Here is a 23,038-nt window from a genome sequence, read left to right on the forward strand (position 1 = left end):
CCCTCTGCAGGACAGAGAGAAGAAATGGCATGCATCACTGATCTGAGAACGCCAGCATCCTGGGGCCCCTACTTCCCAGACACCTGCTCAAACAGCTTGAGCATATAGTCGTCCCATTCCGCCTGGTAGTACGTGCCAGACGGCGGGGGTCGAGCTGGTACTTCTTGCGGAAGGTTGCCACCTAGACCTTGCCGCGGCGCTCTCCAGGTCTCTGTCCTGCGCATAGACCAACCAGACGTACCTGGGAGGCCTGTGCCCCTGGGCGGTACAGAGCCCACGAGGTCGGAGGGGACTGTCCTACTACTGATGTCGTTGCCCTTCACGTAGATGACCAGGAAATGGTGCCCTTCCCTGGATTTGGGATCCTACCTGCTGGGAGCATCCGGGTCTGTGAGGACCAAGGTGCAGCGATTCCCTGGGTCAAGGCCACCCCAGGAAATGCTGCTGGGTCTGTTCTTGGCCTGGATGGGCATCAGCACTTTGCCCAGCTCGTCCACTTCCGCCACCCCCGCCAGCCCCCACTGTAGGTGATCCTCAGAGGGTGCTGGGGCCGCTCGTCCGCCTCCTGCAGGCTCAAAGGCCCAGACCACAAGACGCTGCTGCTGCCACTGCAGGGGAGAAGCCACGCGCCAATCTGCAAACTGGAGGGCCCTACGTAAAAATTTTTTAAAGGAAAATTTAGAAGATTTATTCTAGATCTCTTGTACATATCTAACATAGTATAAATGAGCTTTAAATTCCCATAAAACTTGATGTAAGGATTTGGAGTGTGATTGGACTTAGTATATGGATCAGCAAGGAAGGGTGGATAAGAAAATGACACGTTGAATGTCTGCCAAGCCTTTTAACATTTCTTTTTGAAGTGTTTAGCAGGTTTGATCTTTGGCAATGTACACAACTTGTTGTTAAATGACTTATAAGAATTTTTTATGTACAATGCTCTTAAAAATAGCATTTTTTGCACTAATTTTATTTTCCAGTGATTGAAGATGGAAGCCCAGAGAGGAGTTGTTTTGCTTGAAGAAATACATAATTTTATTTTGCATTTTATTTCAGTTGAGTTTGATAAAAAGTAGCTCTCATGGTTTGATTGACAATTCAACCAAGCCCCCATCACATTCTGAGAAAAATAATCTTGTTATTATTTTTGTGAAAATACAGGTACAACTAAAAATCAAGGCATATTCCTATATAATCATTTTGGAATTCAAACTGAACTTGATTAAAGAGAACTTTCCCTGTCTCTGATCATTTTCTTTTTTTATTATGGGTGTGTGCACACACCCAAACCCATATTATAAAGGACAATATTACCCTCAACTTAAAGACTAAATAACATTATATTATGTATATACCATATGTTCTTTCTTCATTCACACATTGATGGACATTTAGATTGATACAATGTCTTGGCTGTTTTGAATAATGATTCATTCAGTTAACATGGGAGTCCATTTGACATATTGACTGATCGCCTTCAGAGGTTTACTCATGAATTAATAGACTATATGATAGTTACAGTTTTAAATTTTAATGAACCTGTATGCTACTATTACTCCATAATGAATGCACCATATCTGGGAATACTTTGCTTATTATATAATATTATTTTATCTTGAGATCTTATTATATAATATTATTTTATTTTGCTGTATGGCATAGATTTGCCTTTAAAACTGAGTCACCCTCTCTCAGCCTCCAGATTTCTGTAATTACAAGCATATACCATCATGCCCAGCCTTCTAATTGTTTGTTTGTTTGTATATTTGCTTTACAGTGGTGAGGATGAGCCCTGGCTCTTACACATACTGGGCAAATGTTCATCACTGAACTAATTAGTCTGAAGCTACATTTTATCATCAATAGAGTAAATTATATGAAATATTTACCCAACCTGATAGTATTCCACTTTAATTTATTATTCCAAAATAAATGTATTTTGGTGGAATCAATATTATAATGTTCTGTTAAAGTATTACTGCTATTTTTTCTGTCTCATTCAAGGTTAATATTAGTCAGCAATTTTCTTTTCCACATAAAGTAATAAAGCCATTAAGGCTTACAGTTTCTGTGTGGGGGAATTACCATAATGTGAAAGATTGATATCTAGAGCCAAACTCACCAACCAGTACAACACTGGGATAGATTTCTTCACATGTGTTAAAGACTTTGTTAACAGACTTATGTAAAATGCCCAGTACAATGTCCACTTTTCCTGGAGTGGGGAATTCAGAAATGAGCAAGAGAGAAGACAAAAATAAACTGCTATATGTTGTCCCTTTAATAAATATTCTAGGTTCTTATAAATCACAGACTTATAATGCCTACATAATTACATATAGCATATATTACATATAATAAATATATAATTATATAATGCTTACATTATGCTCAAACCCTGAAAAAGATAGATTTCAAAAAGGTTTAAGATATTTGGGGACCTGCCGTGTGCAAAGAAATGGAGGAGGCATGGGGATTGAATGGCATGTGGAGAAACAGGCAGGGGAGAATTGAGGAAGGCAACTTCTAATTGTTCATGGTGGGAAGACACTGACTTCGAAATGTGCAAGGAGACTGTCTTCTCTTCTTAAGATTTGGCTTTGGTTTTGAATCATTCTAAATGAGGCCAAGAATAATAATAATTTAAAAAACATATATACTTGTATGTGGTTTGCTTATTTGCAGATTTAGAACACGATCCTATCAGTCATGATGATGGTTGTAGATAGGAGGAATCTTGGAAAGGAATGTGGGGAGTTCATATGGGAGTAGTGAAAGGTCCTTGGGCAAATAACTCGACTCTCCTTGAGGTGAACCATTAACCATGCCTATCAGGATTATGTTTCATTGATATCCATCTGAAGATGATTATTTGATACACACATCCAAGAGAATACTGCCCACAAAATCTCCTGTGTTCTCAAGATATGCAGTGTTACCAGGACCCTAAAGCCTTCCCATAACATCCACAACCTCCTTGTGCCTATGGCAATCTTAATCTTGACCTTCTTAATGACTATGATTTTGCCTTTATCCTGTTTCATCACTTCTTCCTAAAGAGTATATTATTTAATTTTTGTTACTGTTTAAATTTTATGTAATGAGTCATACATTGAAAAATATACAACTTATCATTTTTTATCCATAGTATCCTTTTATTTATTATCCATTTAAGGTTAATATATCTAGTATTAATTTCTGTTTCTTTATTTCTAGTATTGTTTATATGTTTGCATTCACCCCCTCTCTCTCTGTTTCTGTAAATAGCTTGCTCTTACCTTCATGCAAGCAAGAACACTCTGGCTCACAGTTGGTAGGTGTTCATAATGTAGCTAAAAATTTGAAGAAACAGCTTTTATGTATTGATATTTTTGTTCTGTACTATATAGTTTTATGTTCTTTAAAAAATAATATATCTTCTGTTACATTCTCTGATTTTAATTAGGTTATCCCTATTTAACTTTTTTTGTTTGTTTAGTTGGTTTCTTTTTGCTTTTGGAGACAGAATTTGGCTATGTAGCCCAGGCAGTCCCTGAACTTGAGGACTTTCCTTTTTAAAGGCTAGAATTACAAGTATGTGCCACATGTCTCAGCTGTTTCTTAACTTCTTAAAATAGAAACTTAAGCCATTATTTTTAAGCATCTATGCCAAGAAAATAAATAGATGCAGAGACAGAAGATAGCTACAGATTACTGATAGAGATAGATAGATGATAGATATATAGACAGATGATAGATAGATAGATAGATAGATAGATAGATAGATAGATAGACATAGATACAGAACAATATGGACTATGAGAATAGGAATTTGAGGTTAAACAAATAATATCATTCATTTAGAAGGAAATTAGAAGCAGCATAAGCACTTTTTCTTTTCCTGTGTTTTGATATCTCATCATGGTGTATATAATCTCATCCCAGGGCCTCAGAGATGACTCAGTGGATATCTCATCAAGGTGTATATCATCTCATCCTGGGGCCTGGGAGATGACTTGATGGATAAAGCCTTAACTTTTCCTGGGAGACATGAACTATCATTTGTCCCCCCACCCTACACACATAGATGGAGCTCTGACAACAGACCAAAGAAATTACTCCACCCAGTATAGCTTTGAAAACCAGTTTACTGGGGCTTCTTATAGGTGCATGGGCAAGGGTGACTCACAGTATCATGGAGGACTCAAAGGCAGGTGTATCACCAAACAGCCTACCCAAGAATAGATGATGTCTCACAAAACCTACAAAGCTTACCTTCAGAAAGACTCGTAAATAACAATCTCTCCTCCAGTTGTTTACTGCTTTGATTTCCTTGAGGCAAGACCTTGTGACTCTTGTCACTGTCAGCTTTCCTGGATCTAGGTACCTCTTGAGGATGTGCCTCTTTCAAATTCTAGGAGAGACTATTTCAGTTCAGAGGAACTTGCTATTTAACACTGTAATTCCAGTGAACCTAAGATGAGATGATGGCAAAGACAGAAGACTCCCATGAAACAGTGAGACATCCTTCCTCAAACAAGACAGAAGGCAGGATACCACATCTACAGGTGAATTCTGATCTCACATATGCTATGGCACTTACACACCTGTACTCACACACATGAACACACATACACATACATACCCATTGAAAAATGTGATGGAATCTGACAATAGTTACAGAAAAGGGACATACATTGGTATGATTTTTTTCATATTGAACTTAGATCAAAACCAGTAACATTTACAATATTAACTGATTTACATTTGAACCCAACATATAATCTACAATAAGGAAAAATTTCTGATTTCTTCCCAATAAATTAAAACTGGTTATAATTTATACATACATATTAATGTATGCGATAGTTCTAAGTGCTCAAGGGGATTATTGGATTTACAGGCAAAAGTCTTCTAAAAGCAGGGAAAACTATTCCCTCTGCTAGAGGGCATCTCTCCACTGCTGTGTTGTAGTTCAGAGTTCAGGTAATGTGTCTTAGAGTAGGAATATTTCAGGGGATCAGATCAGTAAGAATATTTTCTGTTATAAAATTGTGAGCTGAAATAATAATAATTAATGGGGTTTCTGGTATAGCATATGTGCATCAGGGGATGGGAAATAAATCCAACCAAAATTTAAGGGCCTTCTACCTCATTGAAATTTCTCGGAGTTCAATGGTGTGAGACATGTAGGGATATTCCTTCTAAGGTGAAGGATAAGTTGCTGCACCTGGCCCCTTCCACCAAGGAGAAAAAAGCACAAAGCATAGGGGCTATTTGGATTTCAGAGGCAGCATATTCCTCACTTAGGTGTGTTACTCTGTCCCATATACAAAATGACTCAAAACACTATTAATTTTCAGTGAGGCCCAGAACAAGAGAAGGCTTTCAATGGGTTGAGGCTGATCTGCCACTTGGGCTATAAATCTAGCAGATCTAATGGCGCTTGAGATATCAGCAGCAGATAGGGATGCTTTCTGGAGCCTTTGGAGCAAGGCCCTGCCATCATCTGCAGACAGTTATTCTTCCTTCAAGAGATAGCTGTTGGCTTGATATTGGGCCTTAGTGGAAAATGGATGAAAATTGGTCATCAAGTTACCATGTGACCTGAGTTGCTTATTATGAACTGGGTGTTATCTGATCCACCAGGCCATAAAATTGGATGTGCATAGAAGCAGTCCATCATCAAGTAAGTGGTATATATGTGATTGGCCTTGATCCGGCCCTGAAGGTACAAATTAGTTACATGAGGAAGTTGCCCAAATGCTTATAGTTGCTACTTATGTTATAATACCTTATGTCCCCAAGCATGCACCTATGGCGTCATGGGGTGTGCTCTATGATCAACTGATGAAGACAGGACTAGGGCATGGGTTACAGATGGTTTAGTGCATTATGCAGGCACATCCCAGAAGTGGATAGCCATAGCATTACAACCCCTTTTTAGAGCAACCCTGAAGGACAGTGGTAAAGGGAATCTTCACAATGGGCAGAATTTTGGGCAGTGCACATAGTTGTGCATTTTGCTTGGAAGGAAAAATGGCCAAATGTGTGGTTATACACTGATTCATGGTCTGTGGCTAATGGTTTGGCTGGATGGTCCAGGACTTGGAAGTAGCACAATTGGATAATTGGTGAGAAGGACATTTGGGGAAGGTGTATGTGGGTAGAGCTCTCTGAATGGGCAATGGACATAAATATAAGTATGTTCCATGTTAATATTTATCAAAAGGTGACCTCATCAAAGGATGACTTCAATAATCAAGTAGATAGGCTAAGCCACTCTGTGGATAGTGGCCAGCTTCTTTCCCTGGCCATCCTTGTCATTGCCCAATGAGCCCATGAAAAAGTGGCTGTATTGGCATGGATGCCAGTATGCATGGGCCCAATAACATGGATCTCATCAACTAAAGTGACCTGACCACAGTTGCTGCTGAGTGCCAAATCTGACAGCAGCAGAGACCAACACTGGTGCCCAGCCAGCAACTAGGTGGCAGGTTGACTACATTGGACCACTTCCATCATGGAAAGGGTACTGTTTTGTCCTTACTGTAATAGATACTTATTCTGGGTATGTGTTTGCTTTTGCTTTGCCTAGTACTTCTGCCAAAACTACCATCCTGGGCTTATAGAATGCCTTATCCACCATCATGGTATTCCACCCAGCCTTGCCTCTGACCAAGGAGCTCACTTCATAGCCAAGGAAGCACAGCAGTGGCCTCATGCCCATGGAATTCACTGGTCTTAAAATGTGTCTCATCACCCTGAAGCATCTGGCTTTATAGATTAGTTCAATGGTCTTTTAAAGAAACAATTGTATTGCTGACTAGGTGGCAATATCTTAGAGGGCTGTGGCATTTTCCCAGAAGGCTATATATACTCTGAATCTGTATCCATCTTATATACGGCAATGTTTTCCCCATAGCCCAAATTCATGGTCCAGGAATCAAAGGGCAGAAATAGGAACAGTATCACTTATCATTATCCCAGGTGACCTATTAACCAAATTTTTGCTTCCTGTTGCTGCAACCTCATGCTCTGCTGACTGAGAGGTCTTGTTTCCAAAGCAGGGTGGTGCTTTTGCTCGGAGGCACAAAGAACCTTTCATTGATCTAGAAGCTTAGAGTGTTCCCTGGCCACTTTGGGCTAGTGAGGCCTTTCAGCCAACAGGCTAAGGAGTTCTAGTGTTAGCATGGGTTATTGATCCAGATTACCAGGGTAAAATTGGATTGCTCCTTCACAAAAGAAGTAAGGTCCACAAGGGTTTATCATGTCCTGTAATCAAGGTCAATGGGATACTACAACAATCCAATCAAGGCAGTGTGATAAATGGCCAAAATACTTCAGGAATGATGGCATGGGTCACCCCTACTGGTATAGAAACAAGACCTGCTGAGGTGCTTGCTGAAAATCAAGAAAAACAGAATAAGTACTAGAAGATAATTATAAATACCAGCTAAGGCCACATGAGCAATTTCAAATAATGAGGAATATAATTCCCATGAGTGTTTCTCTACTATTTGGTTAAGAGTGTGCATGTGTACATAAATATTAAGATGGCTTTGTTTTTCTTTCCTCTTTCTATTATGTAATTAATATTGATTAAGATTACACTATTAGTTAACTGTTGAATTTATGTTTACCTTATTGGATATTACAGACTAAGCATTCCTCAGGGGACCTTGCCTTGTGTGAGGGGGAAAGATTATGCATTTCAGGTTGTACATGGAATAGCTATGTCATATTAGGTGGAAATATGACCTTGTTACTGTCTTTATTTGAAAATCAAGTATGATATAAGGAGATATGGTTTGGTATCAAGTTGACAAGGGGTGGACTTGTGATGGTAATTGATGTTATAAATTTGGTCTGTTGGGAATCCAGACATTCCTCTTGGGCAGGTCTCTGATTTTGCTTCCAGGAAGGATTGACAAAGGAACTTCTTCTTCCAGAGTGAGACCCTCCCCAGAGTAGGTGGCCCTTCTGGAGTGGAGCTTTATGTAAGGAAGATCTGGAAGAAAGCAGCTCCTTCCGCCCTCTTGGCTGCCTGTGCTGCTTGCTGGTGAGTGCCTTCACTTGCACGTGCATGTCTCCTGTTCAGCTATACTTCCTTGGTATTGGAACCCAGTTATCTTGGCCTTCTGAGGTGGACTGAAGACCAGTGCCTCTCCAGGAAGTCTTCAGACATTCAGTCCTGGATTGGGATTGCTGAGATATTCAGTCACGTGGACTGAGCAGCTACCAGGTTCCTTAACTCTCAAACCTGTAGACAGCTATTGCTGGACTGCTATAAGGCAAACCAATAATTCTCTTTTAAATACTATTCATTCTATCTGTGCTGTTCCTCTAGACAACCCTGATTAATACAAGGTGTCTTAGAATAATGGCATAATCCAAGGTGTCATCTTAGTATGCACATTTTCTGTTACAAAATAGTGAGCTTAAATAATAACAATAATAATACAATAATCATATTCAACATTCCAAGGAAGAAGAACTAAGAAAAAGATAAAAAGTTAGGGGTTAGAGAGATGACTCATGGGTTAAAGGTACTTGCTTACAAAGTCTGATGACACAGGTTTGATTCCCCAGTACCCACGTTAAGCCAGATACACAAAATGGTGCATTCATCTGGAGTTCATTTGCAGTGGCAAGAGCCCCTAGCATGTCCATTATCTCTCCCTCCTTTCAAATAAATAAAAATGTTTTTAAATAGTTAAAGCAACATGCAGTTGTTGGAAGGAAGTCTGTAGAGGACAGTTGATTACATAGCAAAGTGTGTATTGAATAGCCTAAATATGCTTACCTAGAGTATAGTGATCAAATTTTGGGAAAACTACTTTACTTATATAGTTTGAGTCCAGTTACATATGAAATATGCATTCATCATGAAAATAATAAAATAAATAGTATGTAGGCACTAGTGATGTATTATAAAAATAATTAATAAATAGTATATATGCTTAAGGTATGTAGAAGTAACTATTGATATCTTTATGCATATTCAACATCTGGTCACCTAGAGGAAGGGTGGTACCTGTGATCTCCTATCATGATTGAGAGAACACAAGGAAACAATCTGTTCCTTCAGCTGAATGATAGAACCAAAACTACACAAGAAATTTTTAAAGGTTTTTTTTTTTTTTTAATCTGGTAGATAGAAATTCATCAGCAAGCAGCAATCCATCATTTTCCTTTATTGGAATAACTGAGGATGCTTTGTTGTTCCACATTCTTCTCATTTCTGGGAAAGCCATTAGCTTTGACGATATTGCATATAGACATCCTGCCAGAAAGAAGTAGAAAGTTCTGCATTTTCTTCAACTGCTCAGATTGTTTAGCGCTTACTTCCTTTAATAATTTTATTTATTTTACACACACACACACACACACATACACACTTGTGTGTGTGAGACAAACAAATGCCTGCCCAGCTTTAAGTGTGTGATTAGGGAATTGAATCCAAGCTTATCCTTCAGTCGCTATTCTCTATTATTACATCTTGAGTACCTCACAATATTTAATCAAGTGGAATTATATGTTTGTTTGCTTCCTTACAGCTGAAGATTCCATGGATGCAAAGAATCCTAAATGTAAAATCTGTAAAGAACACTTTTTTTTAAAACTTAGTAGTGAGCATGGCATGTAATAAGAATGATCATCAATATTTCTGCATTAAAAGATCAACCATGGGCTGCAGAGATGACTTAGTGATTAAGCGCTTGCCTGTGAAGCCTAAGGATGTCAGTTTGAGGCTCAATTCCCCAAGACCCATGTTAGCCAGATGCACAAGAGGGCGCATGCAACTGGAGTTTGTCTGCAGTGGCTAGAGGCCCTGGTGTGCCCATTTTCTCTCCCTCCCTCTCTCTCTCTCTCTCTCTCTCTCTCTCTCTCTCTCTCTCTCTCTCTCTCTCTCTCTGCCTCTTTCTCTCTCTGTCTGTTGCTCTCAAACAAATAAATTAAAATAAACAAAAAAATTTAAAGTTCAACCATGAAGCATTTTGAAAGAAGGATATTCAAAAAGAAGTTGCAAAAGGAGGATTTGGTATGCTATATGAAAATCTGAATATTGCTAAGCCTTTTCCCAGGGCCTGGATTTTCCCAGCTTGCCCTTCTGATTAGCTTAGAAATACAAGTTTCTTGTAGGGAATGGTATAGGGGAGAGCTTCAGGAATAAACTTGTTTTTATCAAAATATCATCAGGTTAGCTGTGCAGATTATGCTTTTATGATGTGTGTGATGTATACCATGGCTAGATGTTACTATGAGTTTAGTTTTTCAGGCTGTGTACCTCACAAAGGATGGAACACAACCAGTGACCCTAATTCAAAACAGAGCTGTGGTGACGAAGTTTAATCTTTCTTGCTTGTGATCATTGCCATTCAGACCAGTAGCACTCACTATACAGAGAGGAGAACATTGGTCAAATCACTTTCAATTCAATTCACGTTGTTTACATCAACCTTGTGCAAAATATGTAACTTCTTACAGCTTGATAGTCTTCAGCAGTAAAAATATACCCAGTAACACCTTTATCACAAGTTGTTTACAAAGACTGAGTTATAGAATAGTCCAGTGTACTGTAGAGTTTGTATTAAGGGCTCAATAAAGTTGTCCTATTATTTTAATCTCCTATTTACTATTTTCTTGAATTTTTTTAAAAAAATTTATTTTCCAGAGAAATATAGAGAATGGACATGCCAAACCCTCTTGCTGCAAATGGACTCCAGAAGCATGTGCTACTTTTGGTGTATGGCTTTATCTGGGTGACTTGGCAATTGAATCCAGGCAATCAGGTTTTGCAAGCAAGCTCCTATAACCACTTAGCCATTTCCTTAATCATTATTTAGTATTTTCCTTATCTCTGGTTTATTGACCTTTATTATCCTGACAATGTAAATCATTTTGTCATTAGGAATTGAAAGTCTTCTGGGCATAAATAATGATGAATTTTGAAAAATGGTAACATGGCATCTTGGAACATCTGGAGTAAAAACAAGAGTCCATTAATTAATTTAAAAAGTTGATAACCAGGTGTTTGCCCATATGCCAAAGATACAAATGTCAACAAACCATTGGGCTGGGAAGTTGGCTCAATGGATGCATGAGGACAAACCTGGGAACCCCAGCACTCATGTTAATGGTGGTGGGCCTACCTGTAATCCCAGAGCGCAGGATGCAGGAAAAGCTAGATCCTCAGAGCCAGGTTTCTAACTAGGCTAACTAAATTGGGGATTTTGGGGCCCAGTGATAGACTGTTTCCCAACAAATAACATGGACAGTGATCTAAGAATACAACTAATATGCATGCACCCGAACAGACATATGAACGCATCTACATCAACACACATGCAAATACAAGTTAACATGCCATGGAAAGACAAAATAGGAGCAAATGATACAGATGGACTGGTGGATGAATGTCACATGCTGCTTGACATAAAAATAAGTCAGGGTAAGCCAGTAGACTGAGACGAGGGTGGAACCTGGATGCATCATGGAGGTTTCTGTGAGAAGAGCCTTCCAGACAAATGAGGCTGAAGCAGAGCAAGTCTGGCATGGTCCAGAGGTGGCAGCAAGCCTCATGTAGAGGAAAGACGATTAGTATATTCTTGGGGAGGCATGAAGCTGAAGAGGAGCAGAATTGTGTATGTCTTGATGGTACACATATTCCATTCTCATTGTCTGATTAGTCCTTGAAAGTTTTAGGCAAGGCTGGCCATGATCTATTTTATGCCAGGAGCAAACATTGGTTCATAAGAAACTTAAAATGTGATCTATTTCTCATTTTCTTGCTGTAGATAAAAAAACGTTCAAAAATGATATAAAGCTTTCATTCATGATTTCACATTAGCATTAACAGTTATATAGTTTGACATTGCTTTATTCTGACAGATGGTGATATGGGAAGTCTTTACTTAATTTTTTTTTACTTATTTGAAACTACATACAGGCTGTAATTATAGACATTTAGCTTCTGGTCTTCAGTTCCAGAAAAAACTCATTTATTTGCAAAAATGGGGAGATGGCATTCTTGTAATCTTAGAAAGAACACAGAATATTTGGGAAGAGATTGTAGTTGTAGTCTCATTTCTGAGGCCTTTGATGTACCCCTCTCTCTCACCTCACACACTATCTTGTACAACAAAAAGTTTACAGTGCATTTCTATGTATGAGATTTCTATAATCTACCCCATTCTAATTAATGTTTCATATATATATTAGAATGATTTTCAGAGTTACCCAGGTATTATGCAAAAATAATTTGGGATGTTCAACCCTGTGGTGACATTTAACATCTTTGAAGCCCCTTCTTTAGGCAGTAACATCTATCCAGAAAGATGACAGCACTGAACAGCAGTTAAATTGAAAGAGAATTTATCAGCCATCTTATTAACAGCAAATTTATGGAATGTTTGAAAGTTGCAAGTGAACTCTTAGGGCCATGTTCATTGGGTGGCCTTTAACTTGAAACAGATCTGTGGCTGAACTGTGTCTCTGAGACCGGGTGTTTTAATGAAGCTTCCTCCCTTTTGAACAGAGACAAGGAGGGCTAGCGAAAATGCCACGACTGTTAGACACCTGACAGTGTTTGTCCTGGGAGAAAGTGGCTGGCTGTTAGAGCCCAGACACTTTAGTCATTCTTCTGTTCCTTGAAGGATCAAAAGACTTTCATGCATAGGTTAACCACCTCATATTCTCCAATAGCTACCTGCATCTGAAGATAAGGGGTCATGAACAAATCTAAAAGTATGCCATTGCATTACCAATGCACTTACTCTCCTGGCATTTCCAAGTGATTCTATAACTTTGTGACCTTTGGAACAATAGATTATTTATGTAGGTATTTCAGAAGATGTACAAAGCATTGAAATTACTGAAGCATTTTGTAGGCTGGTGGGGACATGGGGAAGACTCAAGCGTAAGGGGAATACTGTTCTACTTTTAGTTACTTTTGAAATGGCTTAAATCATCTTGAGAATAAAGGTTACACTAATAAATGTCTCATTTGTTTTAAATGCTCTGAAATGTGAACACTTCCAAGGAACATATAAAATCATATACAGTAAATGGGCTGTGCTGAGATGCTGTGAATTGCAATAATTCCTTTGTGGAGTTGCATTTTTATTCTCCTTCTCCTTGAGCAAGCTGTACTTTAGAGTAGCATAAGTGTGAGGAATACAGCATAAAGCTGGGACTGGTATTTTTGAGTTTGATAATGATATGAAAATGCAGTGACTCTGAATGGGGTTGTTACTGTTAGTGTGACATAAAAAGGCTGCTGTGGAATGGGTATACACTTCTCCCTAGTATATCTCCTCATGATTTCTTTTTACTTACTATAGGAAAAGAAGAGTGAGCCACTTGGAATTTCCTGAGTATGCCATGACATTGCTCATGCTTTGTCTAAAATGCCCAATTCCCTTATTTACCTCATATTCATATTTTTACCTTGCAAATCTCTCTTGGAAGTATGACTGCAACAAAATTATTCAATTCCTTCACTATATTCTCTATGCAGGAATATATTTCATCCTGTACAGTTTAATGTTTCAGTGAATTAATACTGAAATCAGACTACTAGATGAAAAACTTTGGCTTGATTTTGTATGGACTATGGATACCTAATATCTTTAGGTATATTTCTTAGCCTATATAGGCTTTTAAAAATTAGTTATGTACACAGTGTGTATACAACTATGTTGATCCATCGTTAGCCTCCTCCCTGTACTTCCTCCTCTGCAGGGACCCTCTTTGTTTGGGAATGTGGGTTGTGCATTGTGGGGTTAGCCATCAGTTATGGGTAAGAGGCAATGTCCCAATATGTGGCTCTACTAATATTTCTTCCCTTCTCCCACAAACTTCCCTGAGCCATGTTGGGTTCATTTTAGGTCTACTTCAGTGATGAGGTCTTGGGAGCCTCTGTGTCTCTGGATATTCCTTTTATCAACATTATTCAAAATAGAGATATGAAGGTGTCAATTCCACATGTTGTTTTACAAAGATTACTAAGGCATATTCAAAACATCTGAAAGCAGTTCAATGGCTATCTGCCATTTTTCATTACATCTTTGTTATTACATCTATTCTAATGCATTGGTCATTTTCCTCACTACTGTGTCAAATTGCCTGACAAGAAGCAATCCAAATGAGGAGGAGTTTACTTCAGCTTACACAGTTTTAGGGGACAAAGTCTATCATGACAGAGAAGTGTATGGCCACAGGATTGCAGGGCAGTTGGTCACACATCCCGTGCAGTTAGGAACCAGAGAAAATAATAGGAAGTAGAGCTGGACTATAAACTGCAGCCCTCCCCCCAGTCCCCCAATAGAAATCAGCTTTCTACAGCAAGACTCCACCTCCTAAAAATTTCACAACCTTCTCAAACATTGCCATCAGCTGAAAACCAGAAGCTCAAAGACATGAGCCTGATGATTAACTACAATATATATTAAAAAATAGTTAAAATCTATTAATCCAAATATTACATTTATCTGTTACTTTCCTGGAATAACAACCATCATCTTGCCGTACTCCACTCTTTGAGCTTGACATTTGCACCGGTGTTCTTCACCTCTCAGCTATGATCTCTCTCTCTCTCTCATTCTCTCTCTCTCTCTCTCTCTCCATCTCATCTTTTAAAATGTACTTTTATAGATATGGACATATTTAGTATATTAACAACATATTTTGGTGCCATCCTTTCCCTTATCCTTGCCCTTTTCCTAAGAGGCCCTTCTTATTGGGGATACAGGTCAATCCCATGGGGATTGTGGGTCATGCATTGTGAGGGCAGCAGTAGGTTATGGGGGAAAGGCAATGTCTGTGCAAAATGTCCCAATCTTCTGTCCCCTCTTCCACAAAATTCTCTGAGCCATGTTGGGTATATTTAAGTCTACTTCAGTGATGGGCTCTTAGCTATATTTTGATCTAGTTTATAAATCTATATATTTTTTCAATTTTCTAAAATGGAGTGCTTTTCTCTTTATGTCAGCATTACAGTGTTCTACTCTATTAGTCTCTTAATTTCATTGCTAATTCCCATATGTTCCTGTATCATTTAATTAAGGACTACACTGCTGTGTGGCTGAGGCTCAGACAATGTTGTTTCCCACTGTGAGCATACCCAGAATATGGGGAATGTGGAGGGACTTACTCAGGCTATATTTCAGAAAACCTGGTCTAGCTTAAACTTCTTAATTTATTTTTTGTGAAATATATACATGCCTATATAAAAAAATATATCATTTCAGGGATTTTCAATCAGAATAATAATAAGTAAGACTGATTCTTTAAAACATTTATACTATGATGTGTAAAGTACCTCACTGAGTGATAGGAATAGAGTATGACCCCAAAGCAAAACTCAGTCTTCTACTATCTATGTGTCCCTGGGAATGGTGGCATCCTCTCACATCTTCAGATTGCTTGCTAATAAGATGAGAGTAAAACAAGACGTAATTCAATTTCCTTTTTTCTACTTACAAACCACTCTCCTACATATTTTGAGACAGTAAACATGATCCTCAAACTATCTCATTAGGTGGTTTATTCTGTTTGCATTATAATCTACAGGAGAACTGTTAGTTACAAATTACAAAGTTGATATACATTTTAAAATTGCAAAAGTGATCTGAAAGTTATTAAGCAATATTTTTATTTTTCCACAAAGTCAATAACCTGATCTACTTTACAATAACCTGATCACTCATACACTATAAAATTGATGATCATAGCTGGGCATAGTGGTGCACTCCTTTAATACTAGCATTTGGGAGGCAGAGGTAGGAGGATCGCCATGAGTTCGAGGCCATCCTGAGACTACACAGTGAATTCTATAGTGAACCCTTCCTTGAACCCTCCTCCCTCCAAAATTGATGATCAGCTCATAAAATATTTGTGGACACCTTAGGCAAAGCCATGGACATAAGCCTCAAGGGCATGCTGGTCCTGCGAGGATCTGGAATGAGCTCTGCAACTGGTTCAGGGGCTGGCATGCCAAGTCAGAGATATCCAGAGAACTCCATAGGTGTTTGGGGCCCTACGCAAGTGACTTGGAGCATAGAGGATGCCATGCCAGGTCTGGCCAGGCCAGAGCCCAGCAGGACTCTTCCAGGAGGCCTGGTGGGAAGCACCTGCTGAGAGGAGACCTGTGCATTGGAGCTTCTTCTAGAAGCCTTTAGCTGCCTTGTGCACACTCACTGAGCTTAAAAAATGTATTTGGGGAGATTCTCCTGGTGGACGTGGATGCTGCTCAGTTTCTGTTCAGTTGGCCATCTGTGACTACCATGTTCTTCCTAACTCTTTTCTTCTATTCCCCATCCGGAGGAATACAGGGCTTTAGATTTCTGATGGAGGGTGGGGGCATACTCCCATGTTTGATCAGAAGAAGGAAACAGAGGAGGCCCCACTTCCACCATGGCCATCATGATTCAAGCAGCCATAACTCAGGTGTCTGGAGCCAGAGGCTTTGGCAAAATGGTCCTTGGCCACACACCATACAACCATAGATGGATAGATAGATCTTGCTTCTTCCTTCGGATACCCTACAACACCACAGGGTGGAGCTAAGGGGATCGTTTTTCAAAATTGAAAAGTGGACATGTACCCTGAAAAATGATAAAAACGTTCTCAAAAGGCCAAAAGATACAGTCAGTTAAAAGAAAACACCATAGACATCAAAGTACATATGCATGATACAAAGGTTGGATTATCAGATAATATATAACTGTGATTGATATATTAATTTTTATATTACTATTTTATCAATTTTGGGTGTATTGGTGTATAGTATTGTGGTATATGTAGGTATATAGTTGTAGAAGTGTGGTATATGCATGTGCATGTGCACATGTATGTGACTCATATATACACATGTAGAGGACAATGAGACAGGGTCCCTCACTAAACCTGGAGATCACACTACTTTTTTGTTAGATTAGCTGACCAAAAAGCTCCAGTGTTCCTCTTGTCTCTGCCAACTTAGTGTTAGGGTTGTGATTCTGTATAGCTTAACCCTTTTACATGGTTGCTAGGAATTGAACTTAGTTCCTCATGCTTGAGTAGCAATCAATCTTTCCCCAACCATTTGACAAATATATTGAAGTTTTTAATGGAAAAAGTAAATACATAGACATATAAAGGTACACAGATGAAATAAGCAAAAATACATGGAGATTCTAATACAAAATCAAAGAAAAGGTGAGAACCAACAATGCTGTAACGAACAGTAAGAGTGCATGTGATAGACTCATAAATAACTCAATATAGCCCAGAGAATCTTCACTATAAAAGCATTGGCTAATATAAATACTTCACATAGAAATGCAAAGAGAAAAATTCATGAAAAAGAAAACAACGCCTAAGAGCTGTAAGATAACAATACAAATGTAACTGGAATAGTTGAATGTGAGGATAGAAAGGAGTGAAGAAAACATTTGAAATAATAATTAAAGAAAAGACATCTTCAAAATTAATGGCATATAATGCAGAGGAGTTTGAAAAAGAACAAGTAGAAAAATACCCTCCAAGTTCCACAAAAGAAAACCCAAATCCATACCCATTATTTTAAAATGTACAATGCAAAACATAAAAAAATAATATTGAAATTAGCTGGAGGATGGAAATGTAAAAAATAATCAGTGTGAAAGAGGAGTGGTATAGTGATAAAGTGACCAACTCTCTTCTAATATATTATCAAAAATCTACACTGAGAAATGAGCATCAGTATATGCAGGACAAACAAATTTTAAAAAAAGGAAAAATGAAGAATCCAACCATGATAGTTGGAGATTTCAACATCCCCCGTCAGCAACTAATAGATGAAACAGTCATGAAATCAATAAGGTTGCACTCTACCCGAATAGCTCTATTCATCAACATGATTTAAGTGATGTTTCCAAATTACTCCTTCTAAGAACAGAAAAGATATTCTTCTTAACCTTTCTTGGAGACATTCAGTGAAACTGAACATAGTTCAGACCACAAAACTCATCATAATATATGTAAAAATATAGAAATCATATACAGTCTGCATTAGTTATTTCTCCCAATGTTGAGATCAAATAACTGACTAAAATAACATTAGGGAAGGCAGGAATTTGTTTTGTTTCACTTTCTGTTATAGGGGATACAGCCCATCACAGTGGCAGGAAAAGGAGGCATCTGGTCACATTGCACCCACAGTCAGACAATAGCGTGAACAAGAAGTGGAGTAGGAATGTAAAACTCCAGGGATTTCCCCTAACCTATCCTACAGCATGGCCCACCTCCTAAACACTCCAATACCTTCCTAAGCAATGTCACTACTTAGGTACCAAGTGATCAAACACATGAGCCTACGTGGAACATTTCATATTCAAACTAGAGCCATGGCTTTTCTCAGTTGACAGAAAGATACTTAGAACAACCTACCTTCACCAGACATTTGGGAATGATGGAAGATTTTTTTTTTATTATTGAGCAGAAATTTTATATGGATACATCATGTGTTAGTGTCATCATTTCCTTCCTTTCTGCCCCCGTTCCACTGAGAGCCTTCCTCGGTAGGATTGCTGATACTTACCATGGGGTTGTGAGTTATGAGATTCCATTGGTTGAGTGATTGTTTAATTTTCTGGGCTACAGGGATATTGTTCTTCCCATCATGGAGAGTTTCCCCTATTATTTTCACACCAGGTAAATAAGAGTTTCATGTCTTTTGTTGAGGTCTTTAATCCATTTGTTGAGGTCTTTAATCCATTTGCAGTTGATTTTTTTGCATGGTAAGAGGAGTAGGTCTAAGTTTATTTTTTTTTACTTGTGATTATCTAACTTGACTGGCACCATTTATTGAAAATGCTGACTTTTCTCCAGTGTACATTATGGGCTCCTTGGTCAAAGCTCAAGTTGCTGTTATTTATTGCACTAAGAACTGGGTTTTCAATTCTGTTCCATTGGTCTATATGTCTGTTTTATTCTGGTACTATGCTGTTTTTGTTACCATTGCTTTGCAGTACAGCCTTAGATTGGGTCTGGTGATAACTCCAGAAGTGTTTCCTTTGCTGAGGATATTTTTGGATATCTGAAGCATTCTGCCATTCCATATCATCTTTTAAAATGTATTTCTATTTATTTATTTTAAAGACAGATAGTGAGAAAGAATGAGGCAGATAGAGATAGAGAGAGAATGGATGCACCAGGGCACCACAAATAAACTCCAGATGCAAACTCCTCCTTATACATCTGGCTTATGTGGATCATGGGGAATTGAACCCGTGTACTTTGGTTTTGTAGGCAAGCACCTTAACCATTAAGCCATCTCTCCAGTACTCCATATAAATTTTGAGATTACTCTTTATATCTCTGTAAATAATTATGCTGGGATTTTTATTGGTATTGCATTGAGTTGGTATGTTGCTTTTAGTAGAATTGCCATTTTCACAATGTTAATTCTACCTATTCAGGAACATGGAAGGTCTTTTCATCATCTCATGTCCTCCTCGATTTTTTTCCTGACTGTTTTTATGCTTTCATAATATAAGCTTCTCACCTTCTTGATTGTTCCAACGTGTTTGAATTTTTTGTGGCTATTGAAAACAAGACAGCCTCATTGCTTTCTCTGTACATTTACCTTGCATGTAGGAGCCTTGATTTCTGTACATTGATTTTGTATCCTGCCACTTTGCTGATGATTCTTCTAAGTCCATTTATTTCTGTTGTAATGCCCCCTTTTCATTTCTAATTTTGTTAATTTGAGACTTCTCATTCTTGTTGTTTGATCAGATTGGTCAGGGGTTTATCAGTCCTGTTAAGTTTTTCAAAGAACCAGCTCTTTGTTTCATCAACTTTCTTAATTGTTTTCTTAGTTTTCAGTTCATTAATTTCTACTCTGATCTTAATTTTTTCATTCATTCTGGAAACTCTTAGGTTGAATTGTTCTTATTTTTCCAATGCCTTTAGGTGGATGTTAGGTTATAAATTTGAGATCTCTCTCCTCTCTCTTTCTCTCTCTTTGTTATGCAGGTATTTAGTGCTACAAATTTTTCCCTTAGGCAGTCGCCTTTTTTGTGTACCATAAGTTTAGGTATGTTGTATATTCATTATCATTCAGTTCAAGAAATTTTATAAGTTCCTTTTTGATTTCTTCTATGACCTATTCATTGTTCAATAGTATCTTGTTCAGTCTCTAGGAGCTGGTACAATTTCTGTTGTTTCTCTTGTTAATTTCTAGCTTTAATGCATTGTGGTCTAATATAAGCTGGATTTTGTCATGGAAAGTTTTCCTTTCTCCATCTATTATGAAGGATATTTTCACCAGACACAGTAGTTTGGATTGTAAGCCATAGATTTTTAGGTTTTGGAGTGTGACATTCTAAGCCCTTCTGGCTTTCATTGAAAACTCTGATGGAATTGCCTTTGTATGTAATGAGTTACTTCTCTTACTGTTTTTAGCACTCTCTCTTTATATTCATTGTTAAGAATTTCACCTATGATGTGTCTTGGAAAGTTTCTTCATTGGTCCTGTTTGATGTTCTGTGAGCTTCTTGTATCTTTATGGGTCTCAGTTTTGTGAGATTGAAAATACTTTCTTCATTAATTTTGTTGAGTATATTCTTTATGACCCTAGCTTCGATTTCTTCCTCTTCTGGTGATCTGGATGTGTGGTCATTTTAGGGTATCCCACATTTCCCTCATGTTCTCTTTGTATGACTTTTTGAGCTTAGCAAAGTTTTTGGACTCCTAATCAATTTCTTCTGTCTCGGCTTCCAGATCAGAGGTTCTGTCCTCCACATGATTGATTCCTTTAGTGAGGATTTCTAAAGAAGCTTTGAACAGCTCTGTTTTATTTTTGTTTTCTGTTGTGTTTTTCTGTTTTGTATCCATCTCTTTTTGAGGTCCAATTTCAGTTTGAGGTTTGATTTTCTTGAAGCTTCCTGGAATTCATTTTGTTTTCCATTTGATCATGTCTTCATTTGTTGAGATCCTCTATTTGTTGACGTATCTTAAATTCCTTTATCTCTCTTTTGTGGTCTCTTTAGATTTCCACAATTAAGGTAAGGCTGGTAAGTCTATATGCATTTCTTTCATGCCATTGTTGATTTTTGATGATTTGCTTCCAGGTAAGTGATTTTCTTGGTCAGGATCTTACTTATATAGCGCACTGTGCTTTCTTTTTGGAATTCAGTTTCTGTTGTTTCCTCTATGCATTCACTGGAGGCTTCCACTGTGGAACTAGACAACCTTGGTGGAGAATTCTCAGTTTGTTGTCTTTTGGTGTTTTTTTTTTTTTTTTTTTTTGCTTTTGTTTTTTTTACATTGGGGTCTACCTACCCCTGGGTAAAAGTCTTATTTTATTAAGGAGGAAGGTGGTATTTGAACTTGTAGGACCTTCAGTGAATGTTCTGTTTTAGGTTTGAACCAGATTGGAATGTGGTGATGTTACAACCACAGATGTGCTGCTTTGGAGGTCCTGAAAATCTTCAGCCCATGGTCATAGCCATGCCTTGCCTGTGGTGCTCAGGAGCAGTAACACTTTATCTTTCTTCCCCACTGTACCCAAGCTGAGCTGGTTTTGGAGGTGCATGGCTGTCCCCCTGGGCTTGTCAGACACTCCAGTACTCCTCATCTAGGGCAGGAGTGCGGGATGAGGGTGGTGGGTAGAGAGGAATGGTGGAGATGGCGCCAAGGACAAGGCCTGATGGAGGATCAGCAGAGTTAGCTATTGTTAGGGATCAGTCTGCATAGGTATCTGGGCAACATGGGAGTGCAGAGATGGCTGCAGGTGTGGCTTGGCACGAATCAGTGGAGGCGGCCAAGGCCAGACTTGGGTTCACCTGTGTCTACCTGCATCTAGGAAGCAGGTTTTCCCTGAGGTTCCCTGTCCCCAGTGAGCACTTCCCCAGCAGCTACCTATTCCAAGCGAGCAGTCTTTCTCCCTATATTAATTCTTTATAAAGGTAAGACAGAATGCAAAACTTGGGGTTCATAAATTCTGGGGAATCCCTGCTGAACCCCTAAATCCTGCATCAATAACACATATGGAGATCCAGTTGTTCCCTCCCTGCCTCACCAGGGAATAGGAAGCTGGGGCCTACTCTCACTGCACACACATGTAGGGTCCCAGCTACCCGAAACTAGAAGCAGGGGATCTTGAAGTTAGCAGACAAGGAATCGGGGAGCCGAGAGCCTAGGCCTACTCACACCCTGCATGCTGCACAGGGCCCCACCCACCTACACCAGCAGCAGGGGCAGCTGGAGGTGGAGAAGTGGGAGCCCAGGCCAACTCAAGCTGCATACCTGCACCCATCAGCTCAGGAACTGTGGTTTGTGTGACTAGGAGCCAGTGAACCTGGAGCCCAGGCCTGCTCAAGCTATAGGAACACACCATCCATTCAGCCCCAGCCCAGTGGCAGGGGAACTGGGAGCTAGGGAACCAGGATCCCAGGCCTACTAATGTTACTTGTGGGCAACCACCAGCCCAGAGGAACTGACAGTCAGGGACCCAGAAGCTGGGGATTCAGAAACTCAGCCCGCAATTTTTATTTATTTATTTATTTATTTATTTATTTATTTATTTATTTTTATGTGTTCATGCAATATATATTTGAATAACAATTGCAACAAACAGCAGAAAGAATGCTTACAACACACAAACATTTTGGGTTGTATATAATTAATTAAGGACATATCTCACTTTTTGAAATACTGTAATATCCAATATGTAGAGGCATATCTTTATGTGGGCATAGGAATACACTTTAGAAAGAAAAAAATCAATCACATTGGAATTATTCAATTTTTTTATACTGCAGAGCAAGAAAAACAACAATGAACTTCCATGCTCCCTATACATTAATTTTATATAATACCTTCACTTAAATCCAAGAGCAAAAGTTAAAACTCCCCTCTGAGGGCTGAGGAGATAGATCAGTGGCTAAAGGCACTTGCTTGCAAAGTCTAATGGCCTTCATTCCCCAGTACCAACATAAAGTGAGATGCACAGAATGGAGCATGCATCTGGAGTATGTTTGCAATAGCAAGAGGCCCTGCATGCCTATAATCTCTCTTTTTATTTTAT

General features: G+C 38.7%; 1 pseudogene; it reads right to left on the reverse strand.

Annotated features, from left to right (window-relative positions):
• Positions 1-68: 68 nt before the first annotated feature.
• LOC101599681 lies at positions 69-22,255 on the reverse strand (annotated as a pseudogene).
• Positions 22,256-23,038: the final 783 nt, after the last annotated feature.

Source organism: Jaculus jaculus, chromosome 1, assembly GCF_020740685.1.
Source record: "Jaculus jaculus isolate mJacJac1 chromosome 1, mJacJac1.mat.Y.cur, whole genome shotgun sequence".
Taxonomy (NCBI): Eukaryota; Metazoa; Chordata; class Mammalia; order Rodentia; family Dipodidae; genus Jaculus; species Jaculus jaculus.